Source organism: Taeniopygia guttata, chromosome 1, assembly GCF_048771995.1.
Source record: "Taeniopygia guttata chromosome 1, bTaeGut7.mat, whole genome shotgun sequence".
NCBI lineage: Eukaryota > Metazoa > Chordata > Aves > Passeriformes > Estrildidae > Taeniopygia > Taeniopygia guttata.
Window position 1 is genome coordinate 115877703 of NC_133024.1, and position 7412 is coordinate 115885114.

The window sequence follows — 7412 nt, forward strand, 5'->3', positions numbered from 1 at the left end:
TCCCATGAGCAGGTCGGTCATTGTTTGCATTTACAGGGGAATTCTAAATGGTGACTATGTTACAGCGGTGTTTTTGTCTTTATTTTTAGGAGATCCTGGCAGATAGCAGCAGTCAAGGCCCATTGTGCTAGGTGAGCAGTGGAGAGAAGCTGTTGTTTTTGCTCAGGTTTCGGTTTTTGGTGCGACTGTAAGCATCCGTTCTTGTTTGTGTACTTTAGGGAATCCCTTCGGAGTACGCATAGCACCTGTCACCAGCTGGCCAATGGACTGGGTTTCCTGTGCTTTATGAGACGTCTGGAAGTATAGCGGGACCCTGTGATGAAGCCTTCGCATTTTGTTTGTCAGGGTCCCACCCTGGTAGCCCAGAGGAGTGGACAAGGAATTGCGGTGAGTCTGGGATGTAGGGAGGAGGAGCGTGGGTACACTCAAGTTTCAGCAATGCCACGTCAGCCCCTCTCCACTTAACCGTGCTGTACCCATAGGTGATGCTGTCGGCCTCCAAGCACGCCTGAAGTGTGTGGCCTGGGCACTCTGAGGAGGATGGTGAGTAGCAGATTTACCAGGTTTTGGCCGATGTGCTTTTAAGACTGTGCACTGATGTTTGGTTTTCTTTGTGTGGGCAGACCAAGAGGTGACAGCTGGAACTTAGCAGGCGGGCAGACGGCCTTCTTCTGCAGCCAGCAGGGACTGACATCCCCAGATATGTGCAAGATAAGTGGAGTGTTACGACCTACAGAGGGGATGGAAGCAGGGTGCTGGCTTGGGCCTTTCTAGAAGGGTTTTTTTTGTCTGTTTTGGGGATGGGGATGTCCAAGAAGCGTTTCCTTAGGCCACCTAAAGGGAAAGTGTCTGTTTTGGTCTCAGTGCTGAGGTTCACAGGGCAGAGCAGTTCCGGTGTGTGTCCTGTCACTTGTCTCTGGTGCGCTCTGTGTTTTTTGGGTCTCTCGGTCCTTTCTTCTCCTCGAGAGCTCTCTCTCCCTGTCACGTCCTGTCCTGTGTCACGGGTGTCTGCACATATTTGTCCCGGCCATGCTCTGCCCTGCTGCATAGCCTGTAATAGCACAAGTCCTGGGGACTTGAAATTGGTAATGCAGTGTGTAGTTGGGATCTGGATTGTGTAAGGAGATGGCCATAACATGTTCAGTGGTGTTAAGTTGTCCTGCAGCTGTTTGATACTAGTTCTAACTTCCTTTCAGATGCTGACAGTTCAAATCTGTGGCGGAGAGCGCCAGTCCTGGGTGAGCATCTTCCCATGAGCAGGTTGGTCATTGTTTGCATTTGCAGGGGAATTCTAAATGGTGACTATGTTACAGCGGTGTTTTTGTCTTTATTTTTAGGAGATCCTGGCAGATAGCAGCAGTCAAGGCCCATTGTGCTAGGTGAGCAGTGGAGAGAAGCTGTTGTTTTTGCTCAGGTTTTGGTTTTTGGTGCGACTGTAAGCATCCGTTCTTGTTTGTGTACTTTAGGGAATCCCTTCGGAGTACGCATAGCACCTGTCACCAGCTGGCCAATGGACTGGGTTTCCTGTGCTTTATGAGACCTCTGGAAGTATAGCGGGACCCTGTGATGAAGCCTTCACATTTTGTTTGTCAGGGTCCCACCCTGGTAGCCCAGAGGAGTGGACAAGGAATTGCGGTGAGTCTGGGATGTAGGGAGGAGGAGCGTGGGTACACTCAAGTTTCAGCAATGCCACGTCAGCCCCTCTCCACTTAACCGTGCTGTACCCATAGGTGATGCTGTCGGCCTCCAAGCACGCCTGAAGTGTGTGGCCTGGGCACTCTGAGGAGGATGGTGAGTAGCAGATTTACCAGGTTTTGGCCGATGTGCTGTTAAGACTGTGCACTGATGTTTGGTTTTCTTTCTGTGGGCAGACCAAGAGGTGACAGCTGGAACTTAGCAGGCGGGCAGACGGCCTTCTTCTGCAGCCAGCAGGGATTGACATCCCCAGATATGTGCAAGATAAGTGGAGTGTTACGACCTACAGAGGGGATGGAAGCGGGGTGCTGGCTTGGGCCTTTCTAGAAGGGTTTTTTTTTGTCTGTTTTGGGGATGGGGATGTCCAAGAAGCGTTTCCTTAGGCCACCTAAAGGGAAAGTGTCTGTTTTGGTCTCAGTGCTGAGGTTCACAGGGCAGAGCAGTTCCGGTGTGTGTCCTGTCGCTTGTCTCTGGTGCACTCTGTGTTGTTTGGGTCTCTCGGTCCTTTCTTCTCCTCGAGAGCTCTCTCTCCCTGTCACGTCCCCTCGTTTGTCACGTCCTGTCCTGTGTCACGGGTGTCTGCACATATTTGTCCCGGCCATGCTCTGCCCTGCTGCATAGCCTGTAATAGCACAAGTCCTGGGGACTTGAAATTGGTAATGCAGTGTGTAGTTGGGATCTGGATTGTGTAAGGAGATGGCCATAACATGTTCAGTGGTGTTAAGTTGTCCTGCAGCTGTTTGATACTAGTTCTAACTTCCTTTCAGATGCTGACAGTTCAAATCTGTGGCGGAGAGCGCCAGTCCTGGGTGAGCATCTTCCCATGAGCAGGTCGGTCATTGTTTGCATTTACAGGGGAATTCTAAATGGTGACTATGTTACAGCGGTGTTTTTGTCTTTATTTTTAGGAGATCCTGGCAGATAGCAGCAGTCAAGGCCCATTGTGCTAGGTGAGCAGTGGAGAGAAGCTGTTGTTTTTGCTCAGGTTTCGGTTTTTGGTGCGACTGTAAGCATCCGTTGTTGTTTGTGTACTTTAGGGAATCCCTTTGGAGTACGCATAGCACCTGTCACCAGCTGGCCAATGGACTGGGTTTCCTGTGCTTTATGAGACCTCTGGAAGTATAGCGGGACCCTGTGATGAAGCCTAAAAATTTTGTATGTCAGGGTCCCACCCTGGTAGCCCAGAGGAGTGGACAAGGAATTGCGGTGAGTCTGGGATGTAGGGAGGAGGAGCGTGGGTACACTCAAGTTTCAGCAATGCCACGTCACCCCCTCTCCACTTAACCGTGCTGTACCCATAGGTGATGCTGTCGGCCTCCAAGCACGCCTGAAATGTGTGGCCTGGGCACTCTGAGGAGGATGGTGAGTAGCAGATTTACCAGGTTTTGGCCGATGTGCTGTTAAGACTGTGCACTGATGTTTGGTTTTCTTTCTGTGGGCAGACCAAGAGGTGACAGCTGGAACTTAGCAGGCGGGCAAGACGGCCTTCTTCTGCAGCCAGCAGGGATTGACATCCCCAGATATGTGCAAGATAAGTGGAGTGTTACGACCTACAGAGGGGATGGAAGCGGGGTGCTGGCTTGGGCCTTTCTAGAAGGGTTTTTTTTGTCTGTTGCTTATGTTGTGCCTACCTATGTTGGCTTATCATGTGTGTATAAGCCAATATATCTTTATTGTATGTACTTATGTTGTATGTACCTCTGTCGGTTTATATTGTATGTACCTATACTTTATGTACCTATGTTGGCTTATATTGTGTGCACTCATATTGTATGTACCTACCTTGCCTTATGTTGTATGAGCCTCTGTTGTGCCAATTACAATCGGAGCTGCCCTGCCCCGGCACGTAGTGACGCTTAGGTAGAGCAGTTGTAAAACTTTGCAGTTCATCTGTCTTCTATGGGGTTTTGAGTACAACACTGACGGGCCCAGAGTGGGAATAGCTCCTAGCTCTCAGATAGTCAGTCATTGATTGCCTCCCATTGTCTTGTAGGTCCCCGGGTCCCTACAGAATTTCCTGGAATCTACCATTTGACGTCAAGGAGCAGCAGTCAGAAGATGTGTCGAAGCATATTCTTCAGCGTAGTGTTTCACATAAGGGTGGCATTCAGCGTGTCAGCTGAAGAGAGTGTGAGTGTGATTGTCCGTATCTGTTTGTGAGAAGTTTGTGTGTGCTCCTGTCTGCAGGTCTGAGCGTATGCTGACCGGTGTTAACCCTGTGTGTATGGCCTTTGCCTTTTAGGTTTTTCAACTCATTTTTGAATTTAGAATAAAAAATCCGCAGCTGGGGTTTTTTTCCCCCCCACCCCCTGGCTGGGTTTTTTTCCTCTGTCCTGGCCAGTCCATAAGGTGACGTTCGTCACTAAGGTTTGGCCACAGACCATCCCCAGGCCAGGGTTTTTTTCAAGGAGGATTTTTTGGAAGCTCCCGGGAGCCACGTTCCCGAGGAACAATGATTTCTGGGGTGTAACGGAGCAGTTGAGATGAGAGCGATGGTGAGTTTGTGTGTAACATGAAGGAGGTGCTCATGCTAGATGAGTGTTGTTTTGTGTGTGTAATCTTTCTTTTGTGTTTCCTCTAACAATAAAACAAAATGTAATTAAACTAGAAAAAAGGATCATATTGTGTTGATATGTGTTTGGTTTCTATTGCCCTGTGTTGTTCTGTATTTGCATTTGCTGCTGCATTTCCATGTATTGCTTTGTATCTATGCATGTCTATGGATTGTATCTGTACTTGCATTTGTATCTGTTGTTTCCATGTGTTTTGATGAAGTGTAAATAAAAAAATTCATTCAGTGAAGTTGAATCAACCCTAGTAATGATGCCCCTGCTCCCTCACCTTCCAGCTTTGGCTCCTGTCTTTCTTTGGGGTGGTTTAGTAATTTTTTTTCACTGTATTTCTTCCTTTGCTTCTCATCTTACTTTTCTATTTCTGACTTCATTTCTGTCTGTCCCTAACTCTGTGATTCTATTTCTCACTGTTTCTAACTCTGTCTCTCTGCTTCTCTATTTCCTGCTATTTCTTTTTTTTCTTTCTTTCTCTGTTTCCAACTATTTCTTTTTCTCTCTATACTTTACTCTTTTTCTCTCTAGCTTTAACTCTTTTTTCCTCTTTTTTACTCTCACTCTTTCTTTTTCACTCTAACCCTGCTCATTTTTCACTCTTTTTGTTTTCACTGTTTGCCACTGTTTTCATAGTTCTTTTTTTTCTGTGTCTCTTTTTCTCTCCAACTTCAACTTTCTTTAACCCTTTGTTTCTCTCTATTTCTACCTTTATTTCTAACTCTGCTTTCCTTTCTAGCTTTAAAAAAGAACAGCAGTAAAAACTTTCAGACTCCCTGGGAGTAAGAAAAAAAAAAAAACAACAAAAAAAACCAACCAAACAAAAAAAAAACCAAAACAACCCAACCTTTAAATAATTATTTAAAGAAAATTATTTAATCCCTGGGAGCCTGAAATTTTCTACTGCTGCACCAGACATACAGCTTTTCTTCTTTTTTCTAATAGATATAGGGCTCCTAATTAGCGAACCAGCTGGCAGGTAGCAGTAGCAATATGCAGAAACCAGTATTCCCATCAAGCCCACCAGATGAATAATGATACGACCAAGAGTTCATCATGTTGAAACATAAATTTTAAGGGATTTAGAGATTTTAGAGCAGCCAAGATTTTAGTTAAAGACAAGCCTTACTAGAGTTAATTAAAATAAATGAGTAGGCCTTGATAAAGTTAAGAGTGAGTAGTTAACTAGTAATTGATTGTCTGTCAGCACAATGTTTAGTTAGCTGGGTTAATAATGAAGAATATAGAAACTGATAAATAGCTTTTAAGAGCATAAGACAATTGTGGGCCTCCTCTGTTCTGAAATCAAATGAAGACAAGGAATGGAAGTTCTACCAAGAGTTCATTTGTCATATTTGCATTGAAACGGTAGAAAGGCCAGAACAAGGAAGACTTCATTTAATTCCACATTTTGGGACTCATCCCCATGAAAGGGACCACTGACCCATTTCAGGGAACAAACTTCATGCTTAATAGCTTTTGAAATGATTAGCATATGAAGCAAGGAATGGGATGTACCAAAATGAATAGGTATTTGTATTTTCAGTATTCAGTACTTGTATGGAAAAACGGCTCTTTAATCACTTGGAAAGTGCGGTGTGTATTTGGGAACTATCCCACACGCTGCTGGGTGTCGACTAAACATACACTTTCTAACTTTAAACTGTTAGAGAGGTTTTTTTTTGTCACAGTTGGATATCGGTACTAGATCAATATCCATATTTTTATTTTAATAAATCCACACACAAGGATAGAATTGCACAAACAGGCGCTCTGCCCCCACAGCCGCCAGCCGGCAGCGCGCCCACCCCTCGGTCTCGCAGCGCCACCTGCCGGTGCAATTCGCGCACTGCACCCACGCCTCCCTCTGGCCCGCCCCTGCGCCGCGTCACCGCGTGACGTCACTGTGTCGGTACCCCGACCCCTCCCCTCGCACCGCCTCCAGCGCCTCAGAAAAGACCCCAAGCATTAGTCGCCCCGACAGCCGCCTGTCCGAAATTCCGACACCAATCCCGCACTCCAAAAACAATCCCGCGTGGCGTCCTCCGGTGCGGGTGCACCGGAACAACACCACGGCACGCAGGGCATGCGGAGGGCACACAAAAAAACGCCAAAAACCGCCAAAATCGACCCCGTCCCGAAAGCCGCCATATTTTCCCCATCACGTGATTTTCTCGGCGCGGCCATTTTCGAATCAGTCACGTGACTCAATGGGCGCCGCCATTTAACTCCTCATTACATGACTAACTGGGCGCCGCCATCTTTGTCTCATCACGTGATGTAGTACGCGCCGCCATATTTGCTTCCATCACGTGATACACCGGCGCCGCCATATTTTCCTTCATCACGTGATGCCGCGGGCGCCGCCATCATCGTCCCGTCACGTGATGCCGTGGGCGCCGCCATTTTCTAGGGTTACTGTTGTTTTTAAGTTTAATTTTAGAGGTATTATTAATATTAGATTTATTTGAGGTTAGGGTTAGGTTAGGATTAGGGTTAGGGTTTGTTTTTCAGTTAGGATTTAGGGTTCAGTTTAGGGTAAGGCTTTGAGGCAGGGGCAGCTTGGGTCTGGGACACATCCTTTGCCATTCGGATTTTTTGCAGGCAGCTGCCACCTCAGGGTCACAGGCCCCTGAGCACAAACAGCGGCCCTTTTCCCTGGGTTCCTTATGTCTGTTTGCAGCAGGTATTTGGCATTCCCTCAGCAAGCAGAATTTTATTCTGCTGCAGCTTTTGTCTGTCAGATATGTGGTGCCCCTCCTACCCTCACCTTCTCCCCTCACCCCTATTCTTCTCTGTCCCTGTCTCCCCCCCTCACCCCTATCTGTACTTCCAGCCCCCCCATCCTACTCTCTCTTCACCTGCCCCTGCCCCATCCCGCACTCCCCCCACCACCCACCTGTGACTCCCAGCAGCACCACATGGGAGCCCAAACTTGTGGCGATAGCGCAGCCCTCACAGCAGGACAACACTAAAATAAAACAGGCAGGGATGACATCTGTGGGCTGCACGGTGTCACAAAGGGACCTGGGGCTGAGGGCAGGGGGCTGGAGGGTGGCACAGAGGGTGGGGGCAGCTGAGAGGCAGAAGGTGTCTGTAGGAGTAAAAAGGGGGGCACAGAGATGCTGAGAGGCTGCGGTGCGGGGCTGGAGG

The 7412-nt window shown here is 47.7% G+C and overlaps 1 long non-coding RNA gene across 1 annotated transcript; it reads left to right on the plus strand.

Moving 5' to 3' along the window:
* Nucleotides 1–1609: 1609 nt before the first annotated feature.
* LOC140685217 (uncharacterized) lies at nt 1610–4503 on the plus strand. The gene is made up of 2 exons (XR_012058510.1): nt 1610–1791; nt 3138–4503. It is a non-coding gene; the product is annotated as an uncharacterized lncRNA (long non-coding RNA).
* Nucleotides 4504–7412: the final 2909 nt, after the last annotated feature.